Here is a 19,066-nt window from a genome sequence, read left to right on the forward strand (position 1 = left end):
AATTTCACACTGTCTCCCCAAGGAGAGAGGCAAATCACTGCAGAAGAGACAGTCAGGTAAGAATCATGTCAGATCTGACCTTTAACAATTAATCCCTTCTTATTTTTAGAAGCCATACAAGTCTATGATCAAGCTAACCTACTTTGCCAAAATATGAGAGGGCACAATGGTGCCAATTCTCTCTGTGGCCTCAAGTAATTGAGTAAGCGGTTCTGGAAATATTGTCATAAAAGTGGCTGTTTACAACGGCCAAAAACATGGAAGTCGCCAGCTGGATATGGGTTGGCTGGGGAGACGGGGTCATCTGAAAAGTTCAGAGGGGGACTCAACAAGTAAGAGTCAAACAATGCTTGCCATGAAAGTTATTCAAAACAAATGGCAAGGACCGACGTTCACAAGCACCCTCATGTGGGTGATGGTAAGATAAAAGTCATGCAAGAACATGACTGCGTGTCTGCACCCAAACTGTATGTTTAACTGCTGCCCCAGAAAACCTTCATCACACACAAGTGGAGCACTGAAACTGGGACATAATCAATGCTTTAATTATCTGGTTAGTATGTTATTAGACAATTGCAGCTATTATATTCATCATTGATTCATTCAAGATTTTCCATATCATTGTAAGACTGAGGCCCTGAGCCAAAGCATTTTTGGGCAGTACCTAATCTTTAGAAACTATGCCAAAATTTCTCAACCTCTCCTGAGAGAAGAGATACCATATTAGACCACATTTCTGGACTTCTGAAATAACTTACTTAAAACACAGGGTTATCTACTATTTGAAAGACGGAAATTGTATGCTAAGAATATCAAATGTCCATTTTCAATGGGCCTAGTACCAGCATTTTACAGTGTTGCATCATGGATTGTCTGTCAGTTGTTGTTGTGATCAATGTTGCTCAGCTTGTGAATGCATTTCAGGACATTGTAGTGATTCTTTAGAGTGTGTCAGCAATAAAAATGCTTGGTTATTCCCCTTTGACCTGCAGGAATAATGTGTAATGTGTTTAACTGTGACGGATAAAATAGTATCAACACTAAAACTGTAACAACAGAATCTTTACTGCAGAAAAAAGTAACTACTAAACGTGTTTACTTCATCAATAAGCAGACTTGTGTCTTCTAAATATTGCATTAACGGTTTCAATTATGTAACAAAGCAAGGTTTTCAGTCCCTTCCATATAAAACAAGCCATCACAGCCCTCCACAAAGCTAGGGAAAACCCTGATTAATCTACTACTATCTTCCTTAATTAGTCAATCTCTTCATCAATACACTGTAAACAAGGAGAAAAAAAGTGTGCGTGTGTGAGAGATTGACATAATACTGCTGTAGCATGTATTATTGAAACCCACAAATGCTGTCAGTGCTGCACTCTCATGAAACAAACCGCAGCCCCTGCTGGAAAGTAAAGTGCTGTCCTGGAGTGAAAAATGTTACCTCTCTCATGAAAAAACATCCCATCTGAGGAGCATATGAACCTCACAGTACTATTTTACCAAAATGGCTGCTTTATAAACCTCTGATATAGCTAAACAGCGTGCTTGCAGTCTGTCTTGATTTAGGCTACCTACATACAGTCTGGCTTAGTTTACGCTGAGCTTAGCAGTCACGCTTTGAGCACAATGCTTCTGATATAAATGGAGAGAAAGACAGATGGTCGGCAGGTAGGAAAGGACTATGGAGCACCCTATGTTTTGACCCGAGAGATTAGCCCTCCCATGTGCCCTCGTGGCTGATCCAGGCTCTGTTTCTGCAGTTTTGAGCACATCCATACAGAAATTAATTATGGGCTAGTGTGAATTCAACAGAAATAATTCCTACTGTATTACGCTGAGCAAGATTAATATCTAACACAGCTTTAACATATTGAAAATCAAGTGATGCAAAATAAATGGAACCTGTGTAAAATTAAATTGTGCCGTTCTGTGTCCAAGGATCATTTTATACCAGATGTGAGACCCTGTATGAATTTGTACCTGTCAGAATGAGTGTTCCATAATTTTTTTCACCTAAAAGTCAAATGCGTACAGATCTGTATCTTGTTTTGCCTTAGTTCCTGCTCCTGCAACAGGAAATCTGCCCCCTCTGTCCATACTACAAACAGTGGGCAGACACGGTGACCTGATAAAGCAGGGCAGAGATGTGAAGAAAGGCAACACAGTACTAGACTTTATGGATTACTGACGCTTACTAAGGCCAGCTGGCAGGGGCATTATCTTGGTCAGTCTGCTTAATTGAATGAGAGTCAGCGGGACTGGGGCGTCTCGAGTGAAAGTCATTGGCTTGACCTCTGAATACCACGTATGTAACCCATTAGTCTGGTATCTGTGCGCTGTGACTGTGCTCTACAGTTTATCTTAGCTGCTCGTATTTGTTCAACAGAGACGATAAGCTACCTGGTTTCCATTGGCCGTAACCCTTGTGACAATGTTTACTGTGGCACCAACCAGGTGCTGCCAGTGAAATTAAGCAAAGATACAAATGGCTGTGACAGATGAACACACGTGCCGGGTACCTGAGTGGCTGCATTTCCATTTATTACCATTTTTTGCTGGCAACCCCCAGATGTTTGGTCATTTGCATGGCCAAGAGGAACAAGCAGTCTATGTTTTTCAAGGCTGCAGAGAGTTTCACTGAGGAGGGGGAAATAGGAAAATGTTCAGCTTCCAGTGAGTAATGGAAAGTAAGTGAGCTTCATTGTACAGGTTTGATCAAAACGTCATCCGTCCCTAAGAAACCTAACCTTTTTTCACCTCTTAGTCTGACATCACCAGCTTGTTTGCCTGCAAATTTTCCTTTTGCAGCTTCCAGCGCAGGTCAGAGAAGGGCTATACCCTACATTCCTAATTCCTACTTAATGCTATAGACGTTATGACACTTATGAAATTGTCTCGGGCATAAGCTACGGCTCCTTAGGTTCAATATCATCAGGTACCATTAGTGAGAAGGACGGCTGAGTGAGCTCAGCAGAGGCTATAGCAGGACTAAGCTACTATTCGGAGGCAACACAAGAAGCATTTCACAGTGTCAGCAGATAGGTGTGCCCCATATTATAATAGCCTTAGTGAGACCACAGTGACCTGAATGGCTCTGTACATGATATAGGACTGGATATCCCTGTCCTGATTCCCTAGCCCAATTATATACCCATCAATGTGCTCATAAATTTTTTCAATATTTGACAAGTTTTTGTTTAACAAGCAAAAAAAGTGTCAGCATCTTTTCCCTGTGCAAGTCTAGTCATTTACCCACAGACAAGTCATCTGCTAATTACAGGATGGTTAGCAGCCAGGGGTGACTAGCGCTGTTCAGATAAACACCATGATTAACAGAAGATTTCCCAATGTAAAAGTGTTGCCTGAGCATTTTAGAGCATGGAGGAGAGGGAATATTAAACCTCCTTCAAGTGAAACACATCAAGAGGATGGAAATCTTAAGCCTTCCAAAGACTGCACTTGAAAACATAACAGCTGAATGATTCAGCAAACTTGTGTCACAGAGGCATCACACTCCCTCTTTGATGCAGAAGATGCTGTAAAATCTTTCCACCACTAAATCCCAGTTAATGCCATGTCGAGGTGCAATCTGAATGAGATGGAATTGGGGGAATTTTGGGCTGGACGAGTCCTGCGATAACAACTTTGCTGAGACTTATCCCATTCTTTTCTCAACAGGAAGGGCTGAACTGATGTTCCATTTTAGAAAACACCCACTTCCCCCTTGATCCACAGCCAGACGTATGACACCACCCTGGCCTTTTCCATGCAGGCGATGATGTCCAGCTCTTGACCGCGCAGGGCCCCTAAACTAAAGCTAAATCGAGACAGACAGGGGAAAGCTAGGGACACGTCAACCGAGCCCCATGTAACTCAAAAGGTTAATTATAATGTGAGACTTATTAGAACTGTGAAGTCCTCGTCTAATCAGGCTGTTAGCTATTTGCGTCCACATGCATGAATAGTGTCAAAACGTCAGACCCAGCTCTGTACAAACCAATGCCTTTAGCTATTTGGAAAATTTGGAGGAGTTATGAGGAAAAACTTAGTGAGAACTACACAATACACACAGTGGCAGGACAGATGCCACAAAACATGACAAGTTTTTCTCTAGGGATGTGAAAATATGGAGCTCATGTGGCAAAAAGAGCTTCTGACATTTGCACTAAGATGGGGCAAGTCAACTGCTGTGATAATGCCTCTCCCTCAGGAGTCGAAGAGAAAGTCTATTACAGTGAGGCAGTAGTTACTGCGTGGCTGCTATGCATTTTATCCCACGCTCTCTATATTTCTCCCCCTTTTCTTTAGCCTGCACTCTTCCTCTCACATAGATAAACATTCCCTCTCCTCCCTCCTCCCCCACCCAAAGTGGTATGCAGCACACTGCAGCAAAACTCCTGAAAAAATCTTCAAAAAAAAAAAAAAAAAAAAGCCAGCCAATATGACGGTCGGTCCTTTCCCACCCTCGTTTCCCTGGGTTCCGTCGCTCTGCTGTGAGCCTCCGTCTGTCTGCTGTCCCAAACACAGTAAGGAGGCACCCGGTGCTTCTGTGACGCTGAGCTACAGCACAGCTCTCCCTTCAGCCTCAGCGACTGGAGTTAATGACCATGTGAACTGTTGTCATTCCTCACGAGCTCCCGAGTGCTGCAGCCGGAGGTCCATGCCTAGACAGGGATTTTCTCTCGATGTCTCTCTCTCTCTCCCTTTCAGCCGCGGAGCAAGCGAGCGAGGCAGGCGGGCAGGCAGGAAGCAGAAGAGTGTCTACTTCAACTATCTGGCTCAAACACTTCCAGCAAACCCCCTCCCCTCCCTCCCAGCACCGCACACCCCTTACAGCCAGCCCCTTCCTGCCCACCAGCCTGTGGCAAGGCCCTGCCCCTTAACAGCTCCAGCCAATAGAGGGACAGCTACTTTGAATCACAGCTTTCTGTGTCTTTTTATTGGAAGAGACTAGACTATGCAATGAGCTGAGAACTGCTCTTACAGTCACCTCTGAATGCTGAACTTGAAAGGTATTTCCCCAATTTCATACCTGTTTAACTAGTGATCACATAGCTTATTTTGATATCCACTTGTCTTTTGGCAGAGACATTGAAATGGAACACGTTCATGTTTCCTAAACTTTTCATGCAGCATCTGCTACCAATCATCCCAAAGTTGGTGCAGTCTCAAAATAGAGTTGTTGACATCATGATACTGCATGATAACAAAAAAACGTCTACAGTTTCATGTTGGTTTCTATCATTTATTTCATCATGTTGCGGATGCAGTTTTGAAATTTGAAACTGGCTTGGTAAAGATTCTCAGTCCATATCAATATACTGCATCTATATCGTGCACAGGACAGTTTTTTAATCAATTATATACAGATCTGAAAATCTAAACTCTTATTTTTGTTCGGAGGATGACATAACATTACAATATTTTATAATATGTAAGAGCTGCACCCATTCAATAACACTGTGTGACCAACCGCAATATGCAAACATTATAACAAATGTAGAACATAAATCTTTCTTCGGTCCATTACAAGCAGAAATATGAAAATTCACTGTCCTCACACATTATGAGGTCGCCATTGCACTACAACCAGCCAAGACTTACCAAGTAGCTCGTATCTAAAGAGACGTCACTTCTGTCATATGTTCATCGTTGGACAAAAGGATAAAAATAGTCAAATATGAAGAACCACACTGTTTCGTATATAACTGAAAATACAGTAAGAAATAAGCCTTTCCCCGTGATCGTTTTATACAAACTATTTATTCATTTCCTTTACAGAAAAAAATGGTAAATCAATGATGATATGCGTCATTAACCGCATATGAAATGGCCAATATCAGGGTAAGATTTTGGTCATATTCCACCAACCCTATCTCACAGTACAGGTCTGTCCTTGACTAAGTTCTAGCTCTACATCTGACAGCATCCCCTCAGGAATAAGAGCACGGGATCTCCTCCCCCTCCTGACTTTTCTCTCCTCTACCTTTCAGCATCCGTCCTCTACCACCTGATACTCCCCTCTTCCCATCTCTTATGCTTTTCTTTTCCTCTCCTAGACATCTCCTTCACCTATATGAATACATTTTTCTACTTGTATCATTCAAGCTCAATTTCAATCTCATTCCTTAGTTTACTGAACCAGAAAACTGCACAGTAGTGAATCTTTCCATTATTGTAACTGCATCAAAATTCGCTTGGGGAAAAAAAAGTGCTGGTTGCATTTTGGAAGCCTTGGACTGACTCCTCCCTCTCCACCCAGCTGATGACATGCTGGTTGGCATCATACGAGCCGTGAAGCCAGAGCGTCACAGAACTGATGAGTCAGAGATCCAGCTTCATGACTTTTCGATCCAGATTCAATAGAACAGCTGTACTGTCTGTCTCTGTGTCTCTGCCTCTCCCTATGTCTGTCTGTCTCTCTCTATCTCATACAAAGGCTATGAATGCCCGGCAGCCTGGCTGTTTCGTGAACATCCGTGAGGCTAAACATGCTTTACGCTTCCATGATAAACAAACCTATTAAATGTCTGGTTACACTGTGACTGCTTTACAAAATATGGTGCTCCACAAGCAATTGTTTTGTCAAATGGTTTGGGGAGATGGGGGTGGGGGGATTAATCCGTTTTGCATGAAAAATTGTCCACCTCAGCGAATGACAGTGTATACTGACATCACTAGGGCACTTGTAGGGAAATCACACCAAGTCTACTGGCAGTACAAGAAGCATGAGGGAGGGCTGCAGGGAACATCAGCCTCACTCAAAAGCAAGTGTTACTTTACACCTTCCCTGAAAATAACCTTACGACAGTACGTCATGTACACAGATGTAGGAGATTAAGGAAGAAGGAATGCTCTCAGACTGCAACAACAGTATATTCTTGCAGGTAGAAATCTGGAGCAGAAAAACAGCTCAGTGTTATCATTCTTTCAGAGCTATAGTTGTGGAGGGCAGCCTTTTCCATAACTGGTGACAGATGAAGCCTTAGCTTTAACAATCTTTCATGTGGCTGTCATCTGGATAACTAGATTACTGAATAACTGTCAATAACTGTATAACAACCACTGCTTGTAGCTAATTTCCACCGGCAGACCTCAGATAGCCTACCTCCTAAATAGATTTGTCCGACAGGAAAACAAACAAAAGCCTGGCAGACAAACAAGCTGAGCGACTTCCTTCCCGCATGGTATCCCCTCCCCTCTTATTATCTTTGTCCTGTTTGACCCTAAACGGCTTGGCTCAATTACACACAATCAGATTTTAGGATTCTGTACCCCAAAGCGACTTAATTTCCAAAATAAAAAAGGAGAATTATGGCTAATTACAGCAAATGAACACTGACGGACAAATGAAAATTCCTCCCTGCACGGAGCTCTGCTTGTATTGAGTGTTATTACAATTGGATAGCTTTGGAAAAAAAAGCAGGGCTCAGAAATAGGGCAGTGAAGGCAGATCAATGGAAAAGCTTCTGTCTTTTCTATTATTAGCTGTAATCAAATATCAAGCGGCAGAGGTTTGCGCTTCCTTCCGCTTGAAACTCATTCTGATAAGTCTGTCACACACATGAAGACTGAGAATATACAAACAATTAATAGCTGCATATAGGTTGACCATGGTATTATGGCTCAAGTTCAAGGCTGAACACTGAGGCAAAAGTCATAAAAGCAATTAAATTCAAGCAAAAAACTCATTAGATCAAATTCAACTACAAAGACAGTCTGCTGTTTAACTTAATACTAATTAGACATTCAACAACGCCCATATGCATAGAAGTGGATGTAAAACAAAATCTAAATAAAAAGCTGTGATCCACTTTACCTGTTTAATCTAAACTGCATGATTTGAAGTTAATATCAATTTGCCTTTGACAAGGGCTAGTTACATGTGCATGACCAATCAGCTGGCCTGATCAAAACATATTAACTTCAGCCAGGTGTACAAGCTCTTCAACCAACCAGCAGTGGTTGAAAATGTGTCTCCACGTACGTCTCATTAGTGCAGCTTTATTTTTGCCTGTACACAGCAATTAAATCTAACAATCCATTAATCAGGGCGCCATTACTTTGATTGTGTTTTTGCATTTGCAGTTACAAGTACCAGGGAGCAGTAGTTGACTGTATGCTCCGTGGCACAATGATGCAAGCGCCACAGCTTAGTACTGGTAATATAGTTATCAGCCACGGAGTAAATAATAAATGAGTTATTATCAGGACTGGTTTCTGAAACTCCTGTAATACCAAACAGCAGGTCTCAGAAAGCATTAGACTTGAGAGTGTAAGACAAACACACCGGGACCACCTCGATGTAATGACTGTGGATATAATATTTTCGCTTTCACTTGTTTTATTAGCTAAGTGGACAGTGATTTAGAGCTAGCATAACAACCAGCCATCCGCGAAAAATGTTTACCAAAGTGCTGTAGCACTACTAGCGAACACATTGTGCTTCATTCGTGTACTGTACAGGCCGCTGTATGGGCTTGACGCTGTAACAAGTGTTAGAAGAAGCACCAACCACAGCCAAAGGGTGCTAGCTGCTAAGCTAAGCTACTACCTGCAGCTTACCTGATGACGAACCTGTCACATCCAGCTGCACTTGGATCGCCACCACCTCCTGTCGCGAGCGCTATTTCGTCTGGAGCGGGACTCACGGGTCGGGACACGATGACAAAAAAGGTCTTCAACTGAGGGTTTTCAGGATTTATTTTCAGATGTAAACTTTTTTCGTTTCCGAAGAGTATTTCAGTAAAAGGCGAAAGTAGGCTATTTCTCCCTACACGCTAGCTCGCTAACTACTTTTAAGGCTAGGGTAGGAAGCAACAAGCGATTTTGACAGTTCGAGGAAATGTTGACTGAGCTTCGTATGGGGGTTAGTACGATGGTATAAAACATTAGTAACAGAGGACAAAACAACTCCTTAACCTATTACAACCTCCTGCTAAAAGCTATAATACACGTGGTTAAAACGCGGTGAAACGTATAAAGCACGTTTCTCTCCGGATACCTAATTTTATTCGGTAAACAACACAGGTCCCACCCTCCAGTTTGTGTGGTACAGTCCAGAGGAACCAAGGGTAAAGGGAGGGGGGGCTTGTTACCTAGGAAACTACAGTGAATCTCCCTGGGGGAAAAGATGTAGCCACTGATTTATGAACCAGTGCTTGTCTGTCTGTCTGTCAAAGTAACCTGCCATCGACAAGATGACCACATTGAAGACATCTGACAAACAGATCGCAGTGTGTTCTGTGTGACACTTGTCTCTCTCAAGTCCCAACATCTTTACTTGACTAAAACACATTACATTTGGCTCCTGAGGACACAACTTCCTTAACAAATGTATTGAATTTACATATGTCTCTTGTTTTTCATATTGATACAATATTAATCGCTTAACTCTACATGTTGCAGACAGAAAGGTGTGTACTTTGATTTCCTCAGCTACTTTAAATCAGCACATCATCATCACTTGATGCTCCAGAGCGGTTCTTGCACATCCCCAGCATTTTGCAGCCTAATTACATACAGCTGGCTGGATTTAGCAGTCTGTGACACACAGAGACCCGTTGTCAGCAAGGAGCGTAGCAAGTCAACAAGAAGCAAGTCACAAATATCCCCGGAATGGGCAGAGAGGCACAAATTTAGCCCCACTGACTGCTGCCCACGCCATGTGCTGCCTATTGAGCACATGAACAATGAACATAGCCATCACAGACTGCTCTGTCAGGGCCAAGGGCTGCTTCAGAGGAATGCTGCTGGGAATGAAGGCATCACAGTTTGTCAAAGCATCGGCCTTTGACAGTGTCATGGATGAAGACGTTATTAGTCAGCATCACCCGATTGTGTCACTATCTCATAAGGAACAAATGTTTTTCCTGTAACAGTCCAATTTAAATGACCATGTTGAAATTAGAGACGTGAAAAGGATCTGGGGTCAGACTGGTGATGATAACTGCTGACCTTTGGAAATGTACTGAGTCACCTCTTGTCTGACCCAGTCACAGCTTAATCCATCATGTGATATTCGACACCAATACATGTAAACGCTGAAAAGTTACCAAACATGCATATGGGACGACCAACATCATAAAACCTAAGCAACTGTCTTTTTATTTATGAATGAAAGTCTGTTTGTTGATCCTGTTCATGTTCCTTTCAACATTTTTAATTAAAAAAATAGAAGCCATTACTCACTTGATTCCTCTGTCCATTTGTGTAGCAAATGTTCATCAGATTCCAGCAAGGAGAAAAGTAAAAATACAGCGTATCCAAGGCAGCACAACTATGGAGAAAACAGAATTTTCAAGACGTAAGTGATTATGAAAAACTGCTCACATAGGTCAAGCTCATCCCCAAGGCCTAACGTATTGATCTCAATGCAGAGGAGGCATTTGTAAAAACGCTGCTGCCGGCATACTTTTTCTAAAAGTCCCTGAACGCCCACACACTCACAAACAACCGCACAAGCATACAGTTGGCTCTCTCATACACACAAAAATCACACATACACACTGCATAAGCTGCAAAAATATCAGTTTTAACAAGACATTTTCTTTATGTACTCTCTTGAAATGAAGTTGGAGTTGGATGTAGGCGTATAGTTGATACATCTGTGTCCTTTTTTCTCTCTTAATTTATTCAAGATGCAACAATTTAGTCTGCAAATTGGGTTTTCGAGTATGAAATATTTTGGCTGTCACCTAAAGAGTGTTTTAGTAACAGGTGGTAAAGTCTTACAGAGAGAGACAGGCCCCTATTGTTTTTTTACAGACTATGAAAGTGGAAGGGCAATAAGTCGTTTTGAGCAGTATGTTTATTTGGTTTCTTGTCAACAGGGGAAGAGAAAATTCACACAACGTGCAAATCTTTCTGGTATAAAAAACAGTGAGCCTGGCCTTTCACCACCTCTAAATCTTTAGTGATAACAGTACTGCAGTAAATTATACATTTCAGTTTTCAGCTCAGGTTAAGCAGAAAGGATATTATGAGGTAATTTGTGAGTTTTAGAGGCAGATTTAGTCACTTTCAGAGAGAAGTTTATTCCCCTTTTTAACCTGCAGCTGAGTGTATATTTATCATCATCTGACACCGATAAAACAAAAGCAAATATATATATATATATATATACACACACACACATACATAGTATGTTTTCCTTGAAATCTTAAAATGCACATAATGTCCCTCCTGTGCCTCTGAAACAAGTCTGTTAAAAGCAAGAGATTTTATTGTATTCCTATTTATGCTATAAGGAAGAACATTTTACTGCAGTGAGAATGTTGTTTGATTTAATGTTTTTAGAGCATGGATATTACACTTTTTTATGTGCACTTGTAGCCACTGCATTTACAAAGTGTGTCAAACTGAATTCATGTTTTAACTTTGAAACAGCAATACAATTTTGCAGAACTGCAGCCTTTCAACTATCTGCATGTGATGAGAGTAAAATCTTATGGTCAGACCCACAATGCAGGACAGATTAATCAAAATTTTCTCAATTTTCTTAATAGAGCAAAAGTTTTAAAATCCTATTTGCATCTATTATGTTTTTATTGTTTATGGAAGGAAACAAATTAATAAGAAACATATTTTTTTCCACTTATTTGTACATGTACAGTGTTATGTCAAGCATGACCATGCATAATTTACACTCAGGATATAAATAATTGATATGTAATTTTTTTTATTTATTTATTTACCTTTACTTCTTTTTTTTTTTTTACAACTTCCTTTTTTAAGGGTTGACAACTGATGTGAGGGTGTGATTTATGTTATACTTCATGGACTGAATTTACTGTACATGGCACTGATTCTGCCTGAGTACTGTATATTTTGAGATTGAAACAGTATTAAAAGTGTTTTAAAGACTTAAATGGTAAATGTGTGGTTCACCTGCTCAGTGGTTGGTTATAGAATGCTACATGAAATTACTTATTAAACTAAACCTTGAGTTGCATCACTTGCATAACTTCTTAAATTAAGAATATTAAGTCTATATGTTAAATGTGTTTCTACGTTTTTACTTATTATTATAAGCACAGTATTTTTAAAGACACATTATGGTGTTTCAGTGGCTAAAACTTATAAAGTAGAAATAGCCCAAAGTAAAATTTGCTCACCTCATAGTAATAATTAGACATTTGATTATATATATATATATATATATATATATATATATATATATATATATATATATATATATATATGTATATATATATATATATATAGGCTGAACACCAGCCTAAGAACTGCTTGTAAAATGTACATGACTCCCATATGCTAAGACAAACAGGGTATTTGTTTAAAATATACACACAACTCAAGAAAAGTGGACCAAAGCAGATGTCTGTGGTGCGTTTTGCTCATTAATGGTTTTCTGATTCTCCATTTGGTGCAGCAGCAGTCTGTGGAGTGGACCACGAGATGAACCATGGAGGCGTCAGGCAGAAAAACAACCTCGGTATCTCTGCAGAACACCACTGTTCTGCTGTTAGTTTCTCTCAGACACAGAAAGAAGAGCGCACTTAGATACAGTTTGGCCCCATGGACTGCAGACAGTAAACACACACTCAGACAGGCAAATACATGACACACACCAGGGCCAAAGCCTTGACTCTGAGGTCCTTTTGCACACACACACACACACACACACACACACACACACACACACACACACACACACACACAAACACACACACACACACAGTGGATAAAGCTCTCACGTCAAGGACAGTATTGATCTTGAAATCTCTGTGCGCTAAATGAGAACACACCTGATTATGAAAGCTTTTAACCCAAATGCTTAATGCAGTGCAGGTTTAATGGAAACAGCTTACGGCTAACACAAAGCTCAGGGGTGACAGTGTGGTGTGTGTGTGTGTGTGTATGTGTGCGCACATCGGAGGAGTCAATTTGATTGATTGTGGACAGATCACCTGGGCATTTTACTCCCTGCTATGACTTTGATGAGCATTTTTCTAATCACAAGGCCTAAGTAATGATGGATTGAAGAGGGTCTGTCTCTGGCGTTAAACAAACGGATTCCCAAATGCGTGCACACTGCAGGCCCAGCTTATTCAAAATGCTGAGAGAAACCATTTTGAGGAAGGCTCATTTGTCTGCGGAGAAAAGGCTGTAGTTATACATCATCATAAATCATCTGCTGTGGCTATTTGTTCATTTTGCATCGTCCATTCCTCCTGGATCCATTTCAGCTTTAAAGGGAGATACTGTATATTAAAGAGAGTCAATTCAAAATCATTTTTGAAAGATTGCATCAGCTTGCAATAATATAATAGTTTAATCTTTGGCCAGGTATGCAACCAGAGGGAGGGAAAGTACAGCTAGAACAGGAGAATTACAGCTTGTGTCAGAGAAGAAAAAGTATTGATTCAACTTTGTACTTTAGAAAAGTGAAAAAGAACAGGCTCTGCAATGTCAGGAGTGGTCTTTGTCACACACCGTTTTCTTTTTTTTTCTCTTTATATTCCATGTTTCACTCGTTTCTTGTTTTTCTACCCATCTTTCTCTTCACTTGCTTGTTGTACATTGCTGCTGTTAACTGTGAAATTTCCCCACGATTGGATAAATAAAGTCTTATTTTATCTTGTCTTACCTAATTTTATCTTATCTTATCTCATCTTATCTTATCTTATCTTATCTTATATTATATTATCTTATCTTATCTTAAGCTGGTACATCTTTAATGTCATTTGTTTGTTATATCATAATAATAAACTTTATTGCAGACAAGTCCATATGACACAAGCCTACAACATACACACAACATACAGGATAAATACAATAAAAAGGAGATACAGAATTTGTGCACATGAGTAGATATACAGACCATTGCACCAGTGGCGTCTCAATTTAGAAGTGAAACAATAGCAGCTTTTCAGGGGGCTGACTAGGGCTTCTATGATGTGGTTCTCTGATTTATCCAGGGGACACATAAAACTAAACATCAACTGTCTTAATAGTGTGTCACTAGTTGGCGCTCCTGTGGTTACAAACAATTGCCTGGCACTATGCCACCTAGGGATGCGAGGCAGCAACCGTATTGCATCAGTGTAGGCTACCTTGAGCCTCTGCATACTCATTTTCTTATAGTTTGACCACAATTGAGCAGTATATAACAGTGTGATGTACATTCTGAACAGAGAACACTTCACCGAATCAGAGCACATAGAAAACTTCCTTATCAGCATGTTAGTGTGAGAATAAATTTTACAGCGCTGTCAATGGATGTCTTTGTCTTTGCCAGTGACTGGATAAATGTTGCTTTTGTTCAATTACAAATGTTGTCTTTTTAGTAGGATTGACTGATTGATTGTGTCAAAGGCTTTTTTCAGATCGATGAAGATTCAGACTGCATGTTTTTTTTTTGGTCTAAAGCATTTGTGATTCCTTCTATTGCTTCAATTATTGCCATTGAGGTGGTTGTTTTTGCTCTGAAACCATATTGACCCTGTTTGATTATCTGATGTTTGTTGAGGAACTTTTCAAGATGGGAATTAAAGAGTTTTTTGAAAATTTTGCGGTAGTAGGGATATTGGTCTGTAATTTGTGTAGCTGTGTTTACACTCATTTTTGTACAGTGGAATGACTTTTGCTATTTTCATGTTATTTGGGAGATGACCTGATTGGAATGATAAGTTACAGATATGGGTTTGAGGTTTTGCAATGTTATTTATGACTCTTTTAACAATCGTCATGTCAATATCATGACAGTCAGTGGATAGCTTACTTTTGCACTTTAAAACAGTGTTTATCACCTCCTGCTCGTCTGTTTCTTTTTGTGTTGTCTTTTGTGACATCAAAATACAGTAAATGAACACTGATAAATCCAGAGAAAAATAAGCAAAATACGTATTATTGATCAAAATGAACAACATAACCATGAACTCACAAACGCAGATGCTGCAAGTGAGTGTTGGTCTAGTTACGTCATGTCGTATCGTGTTTCATCCCTTTCTTCTTGTTATATCTTGTGACACTGATACACCAGGCGATTGTCCTTTCTATCCATTCATTTAGCTTGAGATCAATCTCAATGCTTGGAAGGAAAATAAAAATAATGAATAATTGCCTTCAGTAGTAGTTCTGTAGTTAGTACTGTTCAGAGTTTAATTACCTCCGCCAAGGAGGTTATGTTTTTGCCAGGGTTTGTTTGTTTGTTTGTTTGTCTGTCTGTTTGTTTGTCTGTCCGTTAGTGTGCAACATAACTCAAAAAGTTATGGACAGATTTGGATGAAATTTCAGGGTTTGTTGGAAATGGGATAAGGAAGAAATGATTAAATTTTGGTGGTGATCGGGGGTGGGGGGCCACGGGGGGGCCACTGATCGTTAGTGTGCAACATAACTCAAAAAGTTATGGACAAATTTGGATGTAATTTTCAGGGTTTGTTGGAAATGGGATGAGGAAGAAATGATAAAATTTTGGTGGTGATCGGGGGTGGGGGGGCCCACGAGGGGGGCCCACTGATCGTTACTGTGCAACATAACTCAAAAAGTTATGGACAAATTTGGATGTAATTTCAGGTTTGTTGGAAATGGGATGAGGAAGAAATGATTAAATTTTGGTGGTGATCGGGGGTGGGGGGCCCACGGGGGGGGCCACTGATCGTTAGTGTGCAACATAACTCAAAAAGTTATGGACAGATTTGGATGAAATTTTCAGGGTTTGTTGGAAATGGGATAAGGAAGAAATGATTACATTTTGGTGGTGATCGAGGGTGGGGGGGCCCACGGGGGGGGCCACTGATCAGCCTTGGCGGAGGTCTGCGCTCTCCAAGTGCTTCTAGTTATCTGTGTGGACCAGGACTCTGTGTCTCTGTGTGAAGTTTGCATACTCTCCACATGCAGTTAAAACATGTATGCTCGGTAAGTTCTCCTGTCAGTGCCCTTAGATGTGGAACCTAAACCTACAACTGAAGTCTGACGATAGTTGGATTTAACGACTCCCCAGCCCAGTCGATCACTAAATACATAGCTATAGCTAATGTGACCTAACAATACAGCAGTTGGGGGATTTCAGTGTGTTTGTTTTTTGGGTGTGTCTAAATGCTACTCAGGCACAGTTAGACTTCCCTGCTGGGAAATCCAGTTTTTGCTGATTGCTTACTTGTTGCAGAATTTGGCTCATCTGTGTCAAAACTCTACACACAAGCTGAGCCAGGCACATCTGACTTCCATATCGATGTAACTCTGCAATCAATATCTAAGCATATTATTTATTCAATATGACACTTTTACAACAAACCGACACACGAGCACCATATGAATGACTTTCACAACTGCAACAACAAACACACTGATGTACTTAATCCAAAACACTGCTGGTTTTACTTTTTTGCATATATAATCTTCTCATATCTGCTTATGTGAGAGATTGTTCCAGTACAAAACATCTGCACATATTTTCATAGAAATGTAAAACATAAGGTAAAAGAACAATACACAGGTAAAAAGAGGTATGAGTTGTTTTTTTGTGTGTGTATTTTATATTTTTATATACATATATACTCTCTATGCACCTTTTGTTTGTTTGTAACTTGCTCTTTTGGTTAATACAAGAAATCTCAATAAATACGTGGGGTTTTTTTTAAAAAAGAGGCATGCAGAAACTTTTTTCCTACTTGCCTTTATAGTGCTAATATCATTTGTGATAAAAGAATCAGTCATATGCCCTTTCCCCTAGCATTTCCTCTTCTTTTTTGACGTTTGCAATGTAATTTTATTGTAAAGATCTTTGTTTCCTTGAATTTACTGCCCTGCAATTCTAATTTTCTTCCTTTGTTTTTGTGTCTGTTGTAACAGCACCAACAAAATATATATTTGTGGTTGTTTTGTGTTCAGTGATATGTGAATACTGAACTGAATCTTTCACAGAAGACTCTATGACACATGTACAAAATACAGCCTGAGGGTCAGAGCCAACCCGCAGACCATCTCAATCTGACCCGACATAACCTCAAAAGAAAATAAAAGAACTCTCTAAAAAATCAATAAAAACAGATCATTGTGTTTCATCATAAATGCTTGGTCGGTTCAAAGGCAATCAAGTTGGATTTTTCAACCAACACTGCTAATTATTCCAACTTGTCATTGCACAAGAGAAGAGAAAAACCTCAGAGTTTAAATGCAGAAGGAGTTACTTGTCTGAGTGAAACAATATCAGGTTTGTCAGGTGTAAACCTCAACCTTTTCCAGTCCGAAAACTCTTCTGAATGTTTCTGCTTTCATCACCTGAAAGTACATGTCCAGTCAGGTCCATAAGTATTTGCACAATGGCACAAATTTAGTAATTTTGTTAATTTTGCAGGATGGAATTGGAGCACAGGCTTTCAGCTTTAATTCAAGGAGTTTAACAAAAATATGGCATTTTCACATTCTTTTCCTTTTAATCAAAAATATAAAAATCTGATTGCTTTTACCACTCTTCTAGCTCGTAGACTAAGACTATTTACATGGAAAGATAAACAACCTCCAACATTTAAATCTTGGTTTCTGGATCTTTTACATCATTTAACATTGGCAAAAATTAGATATTCTATAAGAGGACGTGTCAATAAGTTTTTCAGTACCTGGCAACCTGTTCTGAATTAGGGGTGTAAGAAAATATCAGTTCTGCAATATATTGCGATATTTCGCTTCCCAATACTGTATCGATATTAAAAAGTACTGTTTCGATATATTTACGTATTTATTCAAATGCAGATGTTGTGGAGGTTCATTTTTACATCCACTAGGAGGTATTGTGATCACTTCGCTTTGTTGTTTGTTTGTTTGTTTGTTTGTTAGCAAGATAACTCAAAAAGTTATGAAATTTCAGGAATGTTGATACTGGCACAATGAACAAATGATTAAATTTTGGTGGTGATTGGGGGGGAGCAGATCTGTCTTGGTGGAGGTCTGTTTTTCTTGTTTTTCTTTTTTGTTTGTATTTTATTTATTATTAGTTAACACTCTTTTATTAAATAATGTTAGTTCCTTTCGTGGGATTGCACAAAAACAATGTTATGATGTTAGTAATGAACTAATAGAATATGAACACTTGAACATGTTCTTAAACTGTAATGTCTGTAAAACAGAATTAAGTTTTAACACAGGAAAATTTTGTGATATAGCAATAAATCCTCTTGTGATAAAATAAAAATGTGTTTAGTATTCATGCATATTTCTGGTGTAATTCAATTCTTCAGGAACTAATCATTCAAAAAAAAAAAAAAAAAAAATTGCCTTTTAACAGTATCATGATATATTGTGATATATTGTATCATGATCATAGTATCGTGATTTGTATTGTATGGCAAGATTCTTGCCAATACACACCCCTATTATGAATCACATAAAAGAGGTAGACCCCTCACTTATTCCACAGCAGTTTTATTAATACTTATCTATGATTAATATCTGAGTCTCTTATTTATTTTTTCTTTCTTTCTTTCTTTCTTGTTATTATTAATTAATTATCTTCTTTTTTATGGCGCAACAGGGTGGGAGTGTTCCAGGGTTTGGGTATAAAAAAGTGATGACTGCAGTATGCTTTTGTGGATGACTCAATATGTAATAAAAACACTTGGAACAAAAAAAAATATGGCATTAACTATTTAGGAATTATCATCATTTTAAGCAGACTCCTTTCATTTTTAGAAGCTCATAAGTAGTTGAGGAACTAACTGAAAAGCAGATTCATGTCCAGATGCGTCCTGTTCCCTGGTTATTTATGACAAATGAAACACATACAGACCTACAGCTGACACCAGGTATTTGCACATGGCATCTGTTTGCTAGAATTCTCAATGTGAGGGGTCAGTGCAAGTGAAGAAGGCAAAAAAAAAACCTCAAAATAAATCTATCATCATCATTTTAACACATTCAGCCAAGTCAAGAACACACTTGAGGAGGTAGGCGTGTCAAATATGAGCATTACTGGAATAACTGCAATTTTAACATAATTTAGTTCTGGTTTTTGGTCACTGTTTCGATATAAACTCATTCCTCTGAATAATATAAAATGTCTTTATTACGATTCAGCTCAATATAATCAATATTTGCATAA

The 19,066-nt window shown here is 39.3% G+C and overlaps 1 protein-coding gene across 9 annotated transcripts in view; it reads right to left on the reverse strand.

The window, feature by feature from the left end:
- mbnl2 (muscleblind-like splicing regulator 2) overlaps positions 1-8,806 on the reverse strand; it is a 64,289-nt gene extending 55,483 nt beyond the window's left edge. For 3 of the 9 annotated variants that reach the window (XM_030151803.1, XM_030151769.1, XM_030151795.1), the window contains exon 1: positions 8,569-8,802. The gene's annotated coding sequence lies outside the window, so the exon portion shown is untranslated. Of the gene's footprint in view, positions 1-8,568 lie in introns of all 9 variants that reach the window. The other 6 variants (XM_030151760.1, XM_030151778.1, XM_030151823.1 and 3 more) reach the window with 4 other exon arrangements.
- Between the last annotated feature and the right edge of the window lie 10,260 nt (positions 8,807-19,066).

Source organism: Sphaeramia orbicularis, chromosome 2, assembly GCF_902148855.1.
Source record: "Sphaeramia orbicularis chromosome 2, fSphaOr1.1, whole genome shotgun sequence".
In the NCBI taxonomy this organism is placed as follows: Eukaryota; Metazoa; Chordata; class Actinopteri; order Kurtiformes; family Apogonidae; genus Sphaeramia; species Sphaeramia orbicularis.